This window comes from Lissotriton vulgaris, chromosome 3_2 (assembly GCF_964263255.1).
Source record: "Lissotriton vulgaris chromosome 3_2, aLisVul1.2, whole genome shotgun sequence".
NCBI classification, from domain to species: Eukaryota; Metazoa; Chordata; class Amphibia; order Caudata; family Salamandridae; genus Lissotriton; species Lissotriton vulgaris.
Genome location: NC_141690.1, coordinates 248,044,195 through 248,062,866, shown reverse-complemented (window position 1 = coordinate 248,062,866; position 18,672 = coordinate 248,044,195). Strand labels below are relative to the sequence as shown.

The 18,672-nt window shown below is 44.8% G+C and overlaps 1 protein-coding gene across 1 annotated transcript in view; it reads right to left on the bottom strand.

Moving 5' to 3' along the window:
* ATRN (attractin) overlaps positions 1 to 18,672 on the bottom strand; it is a 960,574-nt gene that overhangs the window by 326,263 nt on the left and 615,639 nt on the right. The window lies entirely within an intron of this gene.

Here is an 18,672-nt window from a genome sequence, read left to right as displayed (position 1 = left end):
AATGGATTCTGTGGTGGCAGACTTGAACATCCTCCATGATGACCAATGTAAACTATCGGAGAGACTCTGCACCGCAAAACACCCTATTGGGGAGATGCAGACAACAGTAGGGTCCTTTTAAGACCTCTGCTCAAACCGAGATGCTCATCATCTGAAGTCACGGCATACAGACCCTTGTCTATGTTAAATGTAGACTATAAAATCCTGCCAGGATTTTGTCCACGTGACTCCTGCCTTATATGTATCACATTATTCATAAGGATCAGACAAGTTTCACCCAGAAACATAACACAGCCTTAAATATCCAGAGGGTCACTACACTTGAACCGGAGGCAGTAGTAAGATCGGTAGACAGAGAAAGCCTTCAATAACTTAGATTGGGAGTATCTGTATGCAGCGATGAGGAAGGTCGGTCTTGGCAATGGCTTTATTAAAAGGACAAGATGGTCATATAATTCCCCTGTAGCACGTGTGAAAATTGGAGGAGTGATCTGATGCCTATTGTGTGGAACGAGGCACTAGACTGGTGCCCTTTGTCCACTCTGCTCTTCGCCATCGCAGCGGAACCCCTAACGTGCAAAGCTCGACAAGGACCACATTATATGTGCATTGCTGCCCTGGGAAACATCTATCACATTATATGACGATAACATGTTACTTTTTCTCAATGATAAACAAGATGGTCTTGCCGGAGCCTTCAAACTTTTGGCCAACTTCGGGGCGCTTTCGAGACTGCGGGTGAATTGGCACAAAACCTGCTTCTTCCCACTGCAGTCTATGGACGAGGAGATCGCAGACCCCGGGATGGAAGAAGACCTTTCGGTATCTAGGAGTTTAACTCCATAGGAGCGAAACTGATAGCCTTCGAGGGCACGATCAGCTTTTATATTCATGTGCTACTCTCCCCATAGTTGTGTGTGTGTGTGTGCACACACACACACACACACACACACACACACACACACACACACACACACACACACACACACACACACACACACACACACACACACACACACACACACACACACACACACACACACACACACACACACACACACACACACACACACACACACACACACACACACACACACACACACACACACACACACACACACACACACACACACACACACACACACACACACGTTACCATCCTTGTGGGGACTATGTGTTTTCACCAGCCTTGTGGGGACTAACCCTTCCCAATGTTTTAAAAATATACCAATAACAGAAAAATGTTAAGAAAATATTCATAATACAGGATCCTGCTTCAATTTTACAAATATGTTGTTATTTAGTCACGCACACAGAACCATCATTGTGGGGACTTGGACATGTGTTACCATCCTTGTGGGGACCTACTCAATAATTCTCATTTCTGATTGAATACACTCATTATCTAATAGATAAATGCTATTTTTCAGTGCCATACATACATAAGAGCTGACAGAGTAAGTGTATGATGATGATAATTTTCAAGCCCCCACAGAGATATTGCATGATTAGATTGATGCCCAAGTCCCTACAGATATTGTGGTTTTGGTGTACGATGATAGTCATGCTGCAGTTCATGCAGAAATAACACTATTACAGTAATGCACAGGTCCCACAGAGATAGTTTGTGATTATAGGAATGCCCAGGTCTCCACACAGATAGTGTGGTATTATAGCCATGTTCAAGTCCTCACAGAGATAGTGTGTGATCATAGTAATGTTCAAGTCCCCACAGAGATAGTGTGTGATCATATTCACGTTCAAGTCCCCACAGAGGTAGTGTGTGATCATAGCAATGTTCAAGTCCCCACAGAGATAGTGTGTGATCATAGTAATGTTCAAGTCCCCACAGAGATAGTGTGTGGTCATAGTAATGTTCAAGTCCCCACAGAGATAGTGTGTGATAATAGTCATGTTCCAGTCCCCACTGAGATGGTGTGTTACTATAGGAATGCCCGGACCCCCACAGAGATAGTGTGTGATTATAACCATAAAAAAGTCCCACATAGAGAGTATTATGATGGTGTTGTTCAAGTGTTGTAGAGAAAGTGTACGATGAGTCATTCTGACATTCATTCAGAATTCGTATAGCGCTTAATTATAGTCACTGTCAAGACCCCGTTGACAAAATGTGTGATTATATTCAAGTTCAAGTCCCCTCAGAGATAGTGTGTGATTATTGTTATGTTACATCTCCGCAGAGATAGTATGTGATTACAGTCATGTTCAGGGCCCCACATAGAGAGTGTTATAACAATGATGCTGAGGTGCTTGCTGTTATAACAGTCATGCCGAGGCTCCTGCAGAGGTAGTATGTGATTATAATGATGCCTAGGTGTCTGCTCAGGTAGTGTGTAGTTACAGTCATGTTCAAGTGATGTTGAGATATGTTGTGATTATACTGAAGCTTTGGTCCCCAAAGCGATAGTGCATGATTAGGGAGGCCCACTAAGATGGTGATTATTGACCTATAGAGAAAGTGTGTGATGCATGTAAAGTTCCAGTCCCTCTAAAGACAGTCTGTTATGATATACATGTTGATGTCCCTGATGAGATAGTATGTGATGACAGTCCTATTCAAGTCCCACAAAGTTAAAGTATATTGAACCCACGTCCCCAAAGAGATAGAGTGTAATTATAGACATGCCAGGTCCCCATAGAGATATGTGTGATGAAATTCATGTTCAATTACTAAAAGATAGCGCTTGATTGATTATATTGATGCCCAGGTCCCCATAGATATAGTGTGTGATTATAAGGATGCCCAGGTCCTCACAGAGATAGTGTGCAACTACAGAGAAACCGGGTCCCCACAGAGATAGTGTGCGACTACATGGAAACCGGGTCCCCACAGAGATAGTTTGTATTTATATGGATGGCAGGTCCCCACAGAGATAGTGTCTGTTTATGGGGATGGCAGGTCCCCATAGAAATACTGTGTGTTTATAGGGATGGCAGATCCCCATAAAGATATGTGTGATGATAGTTATGTTCAATTACTCAAAGATAGCGTTTGATTGGTTATATTGATGCCCAGGTCCCCACAGAGATAGTGTGTGTTTATGGAGATGGCAGGTCCCCACAGAGATAGTGTGTGATTATAGGGGTGCTAGGTCCCCACAGAGATAGTCTATAATTATAGAGATGTCAAGCTCACCACAGTGATAGTGTGTAATTATAGAAATATCCAGGTCCTCACAGAGTTGGTGTGTGATTATAGCGTTACAACAGTCCCCGCACAAATAGTGTGTGATGACAGTCTTGTTCAATTCCCCACAAAGGTAGTGTTTGATTGATTATTTCGATATCCATGACCCCACTGAGATAGTGTGTGTGTATAGACTTGTTCAAGTCCCCACAGAGATAGTGTGTCTCCACAGTGATGTCTGTGATTATAGGTTTTATGAAGACTTAAACAGATTGTCATAAGCAAACTAATGTAGCCACTTCAACAGTGGCAGCTGCTCCACTAAGGTGGAGGAGCGTCGCCCCACTGCTTTGAAGCAGGGCAATGGAAAAAAGGAAATGATAATAATGGACCGCATTGGTGCAAAGACATAATATCAAGTCCAAAATATCGTTTGGACATAATATTGAGTAAATAATATAGACTGGACAAAATATCGACTGGACAGAATATCGACTACAAAAATATCGTTTTTAAGGTAAGTGAAGTAATATCGACTGTATAAAATATAGATAGCAAAAATATCGAATTTTTAATAATATATAATATTTTATAGTGTATTTTTATGTAATAATATGTTTGAAAAGTGTGTATTTATGTTATAAATAATTTTATTAAATGAATTTTGTTTTTATAATTATTGCGTAATGTAATTCTGTAGCGGGTTGTGGGTTTATAGGGGAATAGGGTGGGAAGTAATTTAATTATAATTAATTAAATATGTAAATTAATTAATTGATATTAATTTAAAATGAATTGTTAATTAATTTATATGTGTTAATTAATTTAATAGTAATTGCAAAATAATTATTAATAATTGATTAATTGGTAAATATGTAAATTTTACTAATTTAATGCAGTAGCGGGTTGTGGGATTATAGGGGAATAGGGTGGGAAGTAATTTAATTAATAATAATTAAATATGTAAATATATTTATTGATAGTAATCAGTAAATAATTGATAATTAAATTATATGTAATTAATTTATTAATAATTGTTAATTATTTTATATTAATTGATTAATTGGTTAATATGTGATTTTTACTAATTTAATTTTTTCAACTACGGTTTCCAACGCTTTCCTTACTGTTGCATCCAATGGAGTTGGAATATTAATTTTAACCCTTACGCTATCCAACGCTTTCCCTACTGTTGCACCCACTGGAGTGGGAATAGTAATTTTAAACCCTACGCTATCCAACGCTTTCCCTACTGTTGCACCCACTGGAGTGGGACTAGTAATTTTAACCCCTACGCTATCCAACGCTTTCCCTACTTTTGCACCCACTGGAGTGGGAATAGTAATTTTAACCCCTACGCTATCCAACGCTTTCCCTACTGTTGCACCCACTGGAGTGGGAATAGTAATTGTAACCCCTGCGCTATCCAACGCTTTCCCTACTGTTGCACTCTTTGGAGTGGGAATAGTAATTTTAACCCCTACGCTATCCAACGCTTTCCCTACTGTTGCACCCACTGGAGTGGGAATAGTAAATTTTACCCCTACGCTATCCAACGCTTTAGCTATTGTAGAATTCACTACAGTTGTTATAATAATTGTTAACTATTTTGTTATGCTACGGTAAAATTATTATTATGTTTATTTAATATAAAAAATTATATAAATATATATGTATTATTTTTTTAGATTTATTTTTATTTTAAAATAAATAATTATTAATATAACATTATTTTAATAATTTAAAGTAAGTTTAGACTAAACATATTTATTATTACATTAGTATTAACTTAATTTAAAGACATTTAAAAAAAAACGATATTTTTTACAGTCTATATTTTAGTAACTCGATATTTTGGAGTCGATATTTTTGTACTTACCTGTTTAAAGATAGCCAGTCGATATTTTGTCCATCGATATTTTGTCAACGATATTTTGTCACCTCGATATTTGTGAGGTCGATATTATTTAAGTGATCCGACCGTATTATCATTTTATTTGTAGTATTCCAGTTGTTTGACATGGTGTTTCTGGTTGGCTAGGGTATGCAGGTATGGTAGGGCAGAACCCATCAGTCTAGTAAGGGTAAGATAGTAACACATCAAAGGCAACCCCTGGCAGAGCAGTCAGGCTTATCCCAGAGGCAATGTCTAAAGCGTTTGCACAATGCACTCACACAACAGTGACACTTTAGGCACACCATAAAAAGCGACTCCACACAAGGTTACATAAAAATATCTTTTGTATTATTTATTTTTAAAAAGTTAGACAACAATCACATAAGTCACTGTGCCACTAGGCACTTTGTCATGACATCACATAAAGTCATACCCCACTTTTGCCAATTGGATAATTGTCATAATTAACAATGTTAGTGAACTTTAGTAAATACTTATAAGTGAACACCACACTGAAAACATAAGACCTAACATTACAGTTAGTGCAATCAAGACAATAACGATTAGTTGAACATGTTTCCGCTTGAGCCGGTGCCACCAGTCTGACAGGGCAATCTTTTAAGATAGTTGCTTCCAGCTTTGTTAACACCCAACTACAGCCCCTCTACATCCCCCTGCCTCCTTCTACATGAAAATGCTCCACTGGTTCCCGTAGAAACAGAGAAAATGCCAGGAATTAGAGACGCCCTATGGAGCAAGAAAACGCCAAAAGATCTCCTGCCTGCACGACGGGGAGAGAGCACAGTCTATGGGTGCTTGTGCTCACCAGCGTGATAGGGCCACTGGCCTGCACTCTCTGCAAGGAAACACTACCGGTTTCCATGGAAGCAGGGGAATGATGGAAGTACAGGGATGATTTGCGGGGTAAGGAAATACCAAAGGATCTTACTCCTGGAGATCAGCCCAGTGGGAGGTCTGTTTGTTGGTGCGAGCACACTATCCCTGGGTGCTCGCACTATCTAGCTTGATGGGTCCACCTGCCCCCACTTTTCACAACAACGGGGCCAGAAGCCAAGGGGAGCCAAATGCCTCCGGTACAGCTCCGTAGTGTGGCATGGGTACGAATCTCTTCATGTTTCGCTACAAGCGGCCTGGTGCAGCTGGGAGGCTCTTGCCTTCCTTAGCAATGCCCGCACCCAGGGGCTCACGTCGACCACCTAGGGTCTCACATCGGCTGCGTATGGAAGCATCTGAATGGACACGTGAGGCTCTGGTCACTTCCGGGTGCGGCTGGGCCACATCTTCTGACATCCAAGGGATCTCCCGGACCGATATTCCTTGCTGCTTGGGCATGGCCTCGCAGCCATGTAGCAGAGCCCCGGCTGCTGGCCCACATAAACAAAGGCAAGCAATACGGAAGGGAGAGCCTTTTGTTCCGTTCACCTCCTCCTTCTCAATGTTCAGGCCCTAGATGAGGGAGCTATTAGCAAACAGGGAGGCAAGCACTACCTCGTCCCTGGAGACACTGGGGCAGAGAACAGGGCACAGGCTGGCTAGCACGGAAGGTCCCTTAGCAGAGAGGCAGTAACTTCAGCCACCCAGCAGGCAGCAGGTTAGTTTCACAAGAAGGTATTCACAAAAGGCGGTACCTCCTGGCACACAGCAGTCATTGGGTACGTGCCCCACATAGTGTCTTTTTATTTTCATGCGGTCATAGCCCCTGTATTTATAGTGCCAAAGTCTTTGTTCTGAGGGAACTTCAACCACTTATTAGAAGTGCACAACACTGTCCTTCATATTGAAAGCCTTGGCCCCAGACACACCACAGGGGGTGGAGCCATTATTGTGGAAGGTAGGCACAGACCTATTCAGGTGCATGTGCAACTCCTCCCACCACACCAAATGAAGACCAGGCCTATTCAGGTGCAAGGAAAACTCCCCCTGCCACTCTAAATTCAGGAAAGGTCTATTCAGCCTAGCACTGAGTCACCCACGCAGGGCAGGACACACCTCAACTACCCCAGGGACCAGAGTGAATGCACATCCCTTCTCTGTCAGTCAAAACCAAATGGTCAATACACATCAGGCAGGCGCAAAAACTCATAAGCACACAGAAATACTCACTTCTAAAAGTGGTTTTTCTAACTTTGTATTCACCAATAAGCAGGATTGATCACTAGCATGCCTGCCCGCTACGGGCCCCAAATGTTAAAAACTGCCTGCCTTTCCGTGGTGGCGTTGCCGCCACGGAAAGGCACATCCCAGCCTGCATACAAATATGGATGACGGTGTCTACCAGACACCGCCACCATATAAACTGCTTTTCTACCCTGTAGGCAATCGGGCAGATGCCTACCTGTGGAAAACCGGCGGACAGTATTCCTGTTCGCGGGAGTCCCCCCCGCCATGGTAATGTGGCGGGGGAAGTTAGAGGCGGGCGGTGGTTTTTGGCGGGTGGATCGCCACCGCCATACGGGCAGTGGCGATCCGCCCATTATCATAATGAGCCCCTTAATATTCCCTTGCCACGCAAAAAACCCATACCCACCCTAAGCCCTAAGAAATCCCTTACGATCCAAAAACACATACCCACCCTAAACCTGAAAAATCGTTTGTCACGCAAAAACCTATATTCACTGTAAACCATAAAAGATACCTTGCTACCCAAAAACCTATACTCACCCTAAACCATAAAAAAATACCTTGCCACCTAAAATCCCATACCCATCCTATACTCCCAATATTCCCTTGGCACCAAAAAAAACCAAACCCATCATCAACCCTAAGGCACAACTTAGAATCCAAAAACCCATAACCACCCTAAACACAAAAAATCCATTATCACCCAAAACCTCATACCCACCCTAAACCATAAAATTTCCCTTGCCCCCAAAATCCCACACCCACAATAAACCTTAAAAATTCCCTTGTGACACAAAAACCCATACTTAACTTAAACCCTACAAAATCTCTTGCCACAAATCTTAAACCCACCCTAAACGCTAAAAATCCCCATCAAACCCACAAAACCCATCCCTTACCACTCAAAAACTACACCCACCCTAACCACCAATAATTCACTTGCCACCCAAAAACCCATACCCACCATAAAAAATCCCTTGAGTCCCAAAAACCCATCCAAACACTAAAACCTAAATTATTCATTACCACCCAAAAAACCCATTTCAGCCCTAAACCCTAGATGTTCCCTTGCCACCCAAAACCCAAGCCCAGCGTAAACCCTAAAAAAGCCTTACCACTCAAAAATCCATACCCACCCTAAACGCTAAAATTCCCCTATCACCCAAACACTCATTCCCACCAGAAACCATAACATTTCCCTTGCCCCCCAAAAATCCAGCCCACCCTAAACCTTAAAACAGCTCTTATCACCCAAAAACCCATATCTACCCTAAGGCAAACCTTACAACCAAAAAACCCATAATCACCCTAAAAATTCCTTATCACCCAAAAACTCATGCCCACCCTAACCTTAAAAATTCCCTTGCCACCCAAAAACCCACACCCATCCTAAATGCTAAAAATTCCATTGCCACCCAAAAACCCATACCCACCTTAACCCCTAAATAAATCCCTTACCAACCGAAAACCTACACTGACTAATCCCTAAAAATTCCCTTGCCACCCAACAACCCCATACTCACCCTAAACACAAAATGTTCCCTTGCCACCTAAAAACCCATAACTACCCTAAAAAACCTTACCACACAAATATACCCACACCCACCCTAAACCCTAAAAATTCCCTTGCCACCGAAAAACTGATACCCACCGAAAACCCATACAAACTATAAACCCTAAAAAAAATCATTACAACCCAAAAAACACACACTAAAGCCTAAAGGTTCCCTTGCCACCCAAAACCCCTACTCACCCTAAAAACTAAAAAATCCCCTACCAACCAAAAACCCACAAGGACACACCCACCCTGAGCCCTAGAAAATCCCCTGCCACCAAAAATCCCACACCCACCCTAAACACTAGCAAATCCCTTGCCACCCAAAAACCCATGCAAACACTAAACCCTAGATGATTCATTACCAACCAAAAACCCATACCCACTCTAAACCTTAAAAAATCCCCAACCACCCAAAAATCCATACCCATACAAAACCCCAAAACTGAATTTGCCACCCAAAAATCTATACCCACCCTAAACTCTGCAAAATTCCCTTGCCACCTAAAACCCTTGCCTGCCCAAAACCCTAAAAATGCCCTTGCCACCCAAAAAACCCATTCCCACCCTAAACCCTAAGAAATCCCTTACAACCCAAAAACCCATACCCACCCCAACCCTAAAAATGCCTTTGCCACCCAAAAGCCCATATCCATCCTAAACCCTAAAAATTCCCTTGCAGCTCAAAAACCCATACCCAGCCTAAACACTAAAAAAGCCCTTACCTCCTAAAAACATATACTCACCAAGGCGAACGTCTATTTAGCCATCTATCCTCTCCATGGAGCAACTGTATAATCACAGTTATTATTTATAAAAATTCCTGCTAGTTGCACATCATTTTAGTTAAAGACCCGCTTAATCTATCTTAGTCTATTTCGCTCCCTGCCCCTCTTTTCTGTCTCTAATCTTGGCTATAAGAGCGTCAGCTTCCTCCCCTGAACTGATCTGGTGCATGTGGTTGTTCCACATTACTCTCAGCTGTGCCGGAAACTTCAACTGTGCCTTAGCTCCTAAGCTATTTAACTCCTCCAGTCTTTTCCCCAACTCCCACTGCCTTGCTGCAGTGATATGTGAAATGTCAGATCTTATATGAAAAGTAAAGGGGTTGGAACTGTTGAAGTGTATGGAGCCTACTTTTAATGCAGTAGAGAGAATCTGTTCTTTTATGGAGTATGTCAAAAAATTAACCAGAATTTTTCTAGGTTTCTGCTTTGTAAGATTTCTCTCGAAAGGGTCACAATGCACTCTCTGTATGTCATGCAACAGGTCCACCTCTGGAATATATTTTAAAACTGTCCCCTTCAATAGAGCTATGACAAACCCCTTGATATCCCCCCCCCTCAAAAGACTCTGGCACATTCAGGATTCTCAAATTGTTCCGACGCGAATAATTTTCCAAGCGCTCAATGTCTTCCTTAAGCTCTTTGTTCTGTGCAATCAGCTTAGTGACCTCTGCCTCGGTAGTCCTCATCGACTGCTTAAACTTAGGAAGCTCCAACTCCATTACCTCAGTCCTGAGAGTAACTTCATCTACACTCTTGGTCAGTTCTTCACACAAAGCCTTTATTGCTGCTTGGTTGGCCCCAGAGACTGTAAATCTGTTGGCCATCTCGGCTTGATTGGTTTCAGATACTTTAAACCTACTAGTGATTTCTTCCTTCATGGCCAATAGGATATCGGCCAGCGAACCTGCATTTGCATCTGGTTTATCTGTATGGTACACAACACCCGTACCTGAACTATCAGAAGGGTCAGACCGATTTTCAGAAACATCTTGTGCTATATTCGACATATCTGAGCTTCTGGCCGATATTATGGCGCTCTGCTTGTCCTTTGGGCCTTCCTCCTCTAGAGCCGAATATCGATTGTTTAAACCGATGTCCGCATGTACTATTAATTACCTCTACGTCTACTGGGGCAGAACAGTTATCAATGCTGTTCCCATTGATACCTCCCTGTATCGGGCCCTTTAAGGAGTTTATCTCTGGGTTTATCTCTGAGATAGCGGAGGTGGACTGAGAGTACTGAGAGGGCTGGGTGCCCTTACAGTTCTGTACAGACTGAATGTTAGATGCTTGCTGGACTGATCGGGCTTCCAGGGGGGGCAGCTGGAGGCAGAGGTTGTAGTAATGGTACTAGACATTACTTTATAATAAGATTTAAGTAAGGGGCTAACTTTTATATTTACTTCTGCCACTTTTGCCCCTTTATTTTCCCCCTGCTTATGATGGTTTTGGGGCTTAAATACTCTTCAGAGGTGTTTAGCTTGGTTTTCCCCCTTCTTGCCCGTACCTTCACTACCAAAATAGGGGGTGAAATGTGTGGTGGATAAACAGGTTTTCCCTTGGATGTATTCAACACTGTCCTGGCTCTTAATGTGTATCTGTTCTTTCTCTCTGGAGATTGGCTTTCCTCGATGTTACTGGCCCCAGTTACGCTCTCTTTGGCGTCTTTGCCCTTGTCACAGCCTCCCTCTACATCCATACACCTTACCAAATCACTCGTGACGTTATTACCACTGAATTGGTGAAGGTTTAATCCTTGGAGAGCGCTGGCACATATATCACTCTCACCCCCTTCTTTCCCTCGGCTGCTCTCTGCCTCACGCATTGTACAGCCTGCACTGCTTTGCCCCCGTGTCAACCCGCTACTTGCGGTTTTTAATTCTGCTTTCCTCGCCGCCTCAGCTCTCCCGCTGGCTCTGCCGCCGCTGACCCGGAACACCAGCAGTGCAGAATCACGCCTCCTCCTCAGCCTGGCCGCCTCCTCCCACCGCCAGTGTCGGTTCCCAGAGATGTCGTTCCCAGAGACGTCGTTACCGCTCTCAAGCAGTTTGCGGTCACTGCCCGTCTTCGCTGATCTCCCACCTCTCACCCTTGCCTGACCGGCGAAAACCAAGATTCAGGGGCATTCTCGGCCAGCCAGCCGCAGCTACGGTAAGGTTCAGTGGAGTTCAATTTAATTACGGTACAGGGATATATTACGAAGTTATACAGAGTGCAGGATATAATTATATGGATCTTTATAAAAAATAAATTTTCTACGCAGGAAAACTAGCTACTCCATAGGTAGGGGAAGGTGACCACGGCCGTTCAGCTAGCGGCCGCCATGTTCCTCGTAACCCCGCCCCCATGAAAGATAGTCACCAATCAAAAAAAAAAAAAAAAAACAATCAATTTTTTTTTTAAAACATCCATTAAGACACTTATTTAAACATGTAATCTTCGATCGACCTTTACATATACATATATAAAACATTTATTTTTCAGAAAGACACACATTCACTGGATGGTGTCATCAGTGATGTCATGAGTGATGTCACTGACCATGTCATGAGTGATGTAATACGTGACGTCATCAGCAGTGCATTGCAGGCGCGCAAGTTATAGTGAGTCCAAATAACTATAACGTGGGAATTTCAATGGTTTTATGTCAGTAAAATTTCCAGCTAACTATAACTGGTGTCAAACCTATGGTTTTTTCAGTGAATTTAATAGGTTTTTTAAATGCTAATTCCTAACTATAACTGGTGTGAAACCTATGGTTTTTCAGTGAATATATATATATATAACACATGCACTTGTGCTTCCGAAGGGCACATTCGACAATCCAGCCATCCAGCTTGTTGGCCTCTTGCAGCTCTGCTACCCATCGTGCCAGCATTCAACCATGTCCCGACGGGGTTTGAGGCCCTTCCGCCTCTTCTTCATGGGGTCTGTAATGAGGAAGCATACATATCTCACCCCTTCACACAACAAATGTATTCACTTACCCCCATCCCACAGCATCTGTGACAATTAGCCAAACTTTCCAAAGTGGAATGGAGAAATTATGGGGGACGTGAAACAATTGAGAAATTTCTGAGATATAATAGGCGTATCAATTTAGGAAATATATTCCTGCTAAGATTTTCACGTCTCACAACTGATAATTAAAGCCTAAATATGCCTTCCTCCCACTCAAGAGAGACTGGACGAAAATTCAAAATGAACCAGTCTAGAGAGAAGTGTACTGAGAGAAGCGATAGGAAAGTGCCATCTCCCAAGACTATAAAACACACTCAAACCTTCGGAATCACCCTGCAGACAGGGCAAAGTCCAAAACTAGTCATCTGTTTCTCACACATGAGACACTGCCCTAGACTCACACTTTAATTAACGTATTAGACTGGAATGGGAAGCAGTGACACAGTCCACTCAGAAACAAGGGTGCCCTATAAAACTGGCATGCTACACTTTGTTAGAATCTATGTGTAATTCCTGGCCGTCTGTACCAAATGAGGCCAAAACAAGGAGAAGATGGACTACACAAAGCTAGACTGTCAACTACACCAAGTCATGTGACTCAGACAGGCTGCAGCCACTAAATGGCTAAGTCAGGACAATGCCAACTTTTCAGCGCTCCTTGAGAAAGGGCTTCTGCCGCCCGAAATGCATTGGAGCATTTGTGTCATGTGAAGTACAACAGTGTTGAATCATTTCACCGTATGCATTAATATGGATAAAATGAACTTGTAAAACGCAACCTAATGAACTATCAGAATCTTGAACTTCAATTAAAAGCAACTTATTGTTGAAATTCAAAAGGAGTCTGTCGTATTTCGTGACGAACCTAACGGTGTGCCCAAACACAAGGATACGTTTACATACCCTGTAACGCACTCAACCAGCCACCAATTTACGGCGTATTGGGACGGTCACGCCACTTGTTGGAGCACCCTAAAAATCCTAAAACCTTCTTTAAAACTCGATCAACCATTAATTAACTTTGTTAGAACCAACCACGCTGTGCGCCTTGCCTTCTTCTTCACAGTCTTTATTCAACCAACTCCGCCCCTCCGGCAGGCTGCACGCCTCACCCAACAGAACGCCATGCAGTATGAGGAAATCTCTAAATCAACCGAAGCTAGAGCAAGTACATTAGCTTTCGGATCAGAAGAAACTGAACGTATTTATGCACTAATCAACGAGGACCTAACTCAAACAACCTCAAGTCGTACCAAGGAACAATGCGTTAAACAACTTCTCTATCTTTCAAAACGCAGGATCAATCAAAAACTCCACGCAAACACTTTGATCAAATATCATAAGGCCCTGCGCATACCCAGAGGACTACGGATCGCATTGAAACCATCATTATGTAAAAATTCACCAGCGTTTCAAGAAAAATGGAATGCCATGTTAAATAAATGCAGTCTCGATTTAATTCTCCTGATTGTGGAAGAACTGTCTACCATCCTGTTGGAATTGACAAAAGAAACTAGTGATATAGAACAGGAACTTAAGGATTCAATCACTTCAGAAGACTTAACTAAAATCCTGGAAGATATAAACCTACAGTTAGATAAACATACTAAGGAGATAAACGAACGAAAAATCCGAAAATTTCGCAGGGATACCCTAGACTACAAGCTAGGGGAAGTATATACCTGGGCCGACATATATGCCCAGCGTCGTCGAAACAAACCCTACAACCAGAACACTGATACATCATCCTCTGGTATCGAAAGTTCCAACCGCCCACCAAAGTCAACAAAACCAGGAAAACCACGAGACACTAGGCAAAAACCAACACCGGCTGACACACCTTCAACATCTGAGCCTTTTTTAGAGGTAGGACCAGACGATACAAACGACCCCGTCGGGGGAAAAGAGCAGGAAAAGGATCAAGAAGACAACCAATCACTAAACAAAAAGAAAGCCAAAACCCAGAGGAATCGTTAGTTATCAATATATCAGACACTCATCTCAACTCAAATGAAATTAGACTCCTCCAGAGAGGCACCTCATTCATCCCAACAAACAACACCAATTTACTAGAGCTGGAAGTCAGAACCTTTAAGCTAACTCGTAAACTACGCTTAAGGCACTTCTTTGAAAACATCATACCACCCTCAACTGACACCAAAATGGATCAACTGTTGGGCCTCCGGCCACCCAGTACTTACATGCCGCCATTTAGCCACAAAAGTATAGACACCTTTGAAACCCTTGTAAGACAAGACATTTCCAAACTGAATCTCAACAAAAAAACCCGACAAAACATCACGATGAAAGATAAAGACGCTCTAAAGAAAATCGCTGGTAACAGCACCATAAAATGTCTTAAAGTTGATAAGGGGGGGGGGGGGGGGGGGGGGGAGGCCTTGTCATCCTCAACACCAGCATGTATGAACAAAAAATTTACGAACATATTTCTGACCTTGAAACATACATGCCCTTGGGAGGAAACCCCACCATTCAATACAAAAGGGAACTCGAAACATTAGTTACCAAAGCACATGAAGATGGCATCATTGATGATCGCACCAAAAAATACCTGAAGGTTGAACACTCCAGGAGCCCGACGATAACCATGTTACCAAAGATCCACAAAAACTTAGCCAACCCCCCATTTCGACCCATCGTATCCACGAGAGGGTCCCTCCATGAGCCTATTGGAAAATTCCTCGATCGTTACCTACAACCATCCGTTACCAAACTCAAAAGCTACATCAAAGACACTACAGAGTTTTTAAAAAAACTTTCAGAAATCACCATGACCAACTCTGAACAACTGATCCTTTGCACGGCTGATGTCAAAAGCCTCTACACCTCCATTCCCCATGGCGGTGGCATTGAGGCCATCGAAAACACCTTACTGAACAGTGACATCACAGAACCTCTCCAAATGTTCCTCTTGGAACTTATGATATACACACTTTACCATAGCTACTTCGCATACAATCACTAGTGGTACCTACAAATGCCCGGAATGTCAATGGGCAATTGCGCAGCACCGACATATGCGAACCTGTACATGGGCGAATTGGAATCAAAACACATTTATACCGACACCAACTGGACTGACAACATCCTGCTATACGTTCGCTACATAGATGATCTCTTCTTCATCTGGAAGAATACACAACAGACCCTGGAGATGGCTTTAAACTCTTTAAACACCAAAGACAATCGCATCGTACTAACATGGAATATAAGTGACAAAGAAATCACATTCCTTGACGTCAAAATCACTGTCACCGAAACAGGCTTAGAAACTGACCTTTTCCGCAAAACAACTGACCACAACAATACCCTCCATCACACTAGTTTCCATCAGGATTCGTTGAAAAGACACCTACCCTTTAGCCAAATGCTAAGAGTTAAAAGAATTGTATCCAATCCCGATATGTGCATCAATCAAATTAAAGAAATGAGCAAAAGATTTCAAAGCAGGGGATACCCACAAGAAACTCTCAATGAAGTTATGACCAAAGTTTCCAACATAACACGAGAAGAAGGCCTTAGAGGATCCACCATTAAAAAAGACCACAACAGAACAGTACTTGTATCATGATACTCTACAGCCAGTAAAACCTTCAAAAGTATCATTTTGAAACATTGGCGCATCCTATCGTCGGAACCTGATTTTGGTGATCTTTTCGAAGAACCTCCACTCTTTGCCTACACAAGGGGAGACACCGGAAAAGCTTACCTGAAGCCGCCGCCGCAGCACACAGGACGCCACAGCTTGCCAGGCGCCATTATCCACGCCGCCACCGCCGAGAGTCACCTTCACTGGCCTCAGACAGCGCCGCCGCTCCGGGACTACGAATCCCGGCAGCCTACGCGGCGGCGCACGCAGTGACACCGCGAGGGCGCCAGGGGAGGTGCACAAAAGCGCACCAGGAACGGCGGAGCTTCGGGAGACACCGGAAAAGCTTACCTGAAGCCGCCGGCCCAGCACACAGGACGCCACAGCTTGCCAGGCGCCATTATCCACGCCGCCACCGCCGAGAGTCACCTTCACTGGCCTCAGACAGCGCCGCCGCTCCGGGACTACGAATCCCGGCAGCCTACGCGGCGGCGCACGCATTGACACCGCGAGGGCGCCAGGGGAGGTGCACAAAAGCGCACCAGGAACGGCGGAGCTTCGGGAGACACCGGAAAAGCTTACCTGAAGCCGCCGCCGCAGCACACAGGACGCCACAGCTTGCCAGGCGCCATTATCCACGCCGCCACCGCCGAGAGTCACCTTCACTGGCCTCAGACAGCGCCGCCGCTCCGGGACTACGAATCCCGGCAGCCTACGCGGCGGCGCACGCAGTGACACCGCGAGGGCGCCAGGGGAGGTGCACAAAAGCGCACCAGGAACGGCGGAGCTTCGGGAGACACCGGAAAAGCTTACCTGAAGCCGCCGCCGCAGCACACAGGACGCCACAGCTTGCCAGGCGCCATTATCCACGCCGCCACCGCCGAGAGTCACCTTCACTGGCCTCAGACAGCGCCGCCGCTCCGGGACTACGAATCCCGGCAGCCTACGCGGCGGCGCACGCAGTGACACCGCGAGGGCGCCAGGGGAGGTGCACAAAAGCGCACCAGGAACGGCGGAGCTTCGGGAGACACCGGAAAAGCTTACCTGAAGCCGCCGCCGCAGCACACAGGACGCCACAGCTTGCCAGGCGCCATTATCCACGCCGCCACCGCCGAGAGTCACCTTCACTGGCCTCAGACAGCGCCGCCGCTCCGGGACTACGAATCCCGGCAGCCTACGCGGCGGCGCACGCAGTGACACCGCGAGGGCGCCAGGGGAGGTGCACAAAAGCGCACCAGGAACGGCGGAGCTTCGGGAGACACCGGAAAAGCTTACCTGAAGCCGCCGCCGCAGCACACAGGACGCCACAGCTTGCCAGGCGCCATTATCCACGCCGCCACCGCCGAGAGTCACCTTCACTGGCCTCAGACAGCGCCGCCGCTCCGGGACTACGAATCCCGGCAGCCTACGCGGCGGCGCACGCATTGACACCGCGAGGGCGCCAGGGGAGGTGCACAAAAGCGCACCAGGACCAGCTCCGCGGGACGCGAGCGGGACGCCCGGGGCGAAGCCCGGGCAAAGGGCGGGCCCTCTACGGCCCTCAGCGGCACGAGGAGGCAGGGCTGGGCCAGAAACTCTACAGGACTGACACCAAGTAAGCCATATAGTGGTGTTAACCACATACTACGTATTTAAAGTTTTAAACGTGGCTGTGAATATACTGAAAAGTATGCCTGCAAAAACTAAGGAAGCCCCACAGAAGACCCTTGATAATTTTCTTGTTCAGACTGTTAGGAAAATTAATATGCAAAGGAGAGATTCTCTTGGTCTAAGCCAATCCCCAGACCTTCGCTGCTTGTCACCTACAGCTTCCACCATGATTGATGACACCATCTTGCAAGAATCTAGTCAGGAGAATGTAATCAGCGGCCCCATTCTCCTGGATGTAAGCAGTGCACCAGAAAATGCAGACATGGCTATTGAGTCTTCTCATACACAGGCTGAGGGTGGTACTGTTTCTGACACCGACTCTGATTTAGAGACACACGCACAGGCTGCACCCAAGGAGATGACACCTAAAGGCCATGCTACAAGACCTAGACGCTTATGCACAAAGATCCCCCCAAAACTGAGTGGCCCGCGTATAGGGGCTAGAAAGAAAAGGATTACTACCCCAAAGACTAAACAAGCAAATGTCATTGAGGATAATCAGTGTCATAATTTGGAGGACGTTCTTTTTGAAAGGATCGCTGACTTTCTTGAGCATAAAATCAATGCCATTGTCAAACCTTTAATATCTAAGTTAGACAAATTGCATGCAGAGGTCAAGAGGTTGGGTGGTTTAAGCTCCAAGGTAGTAGATGGGGTGGATAATATCACCAAGATAGTCACTACCATGCCCAACAACATAGGGGGAGATGTGATTAATGAAGTCTTTCGTGAAAATGAAGGGATCCAGTTACCTGTTGATAATTCTTTGCCCCAGCCATTAATATCTTTGTCTACCACTTCTGAGGGCCCTCTTCTGGTTCCTATACCAACAGAGGTCCCCCCTTCTGTTGGACCACCCCCGGCAAATATCCAAACAATGGTCCCTCACCAATTTCTAGTTGAGGCCACCCCTGTGGTTCT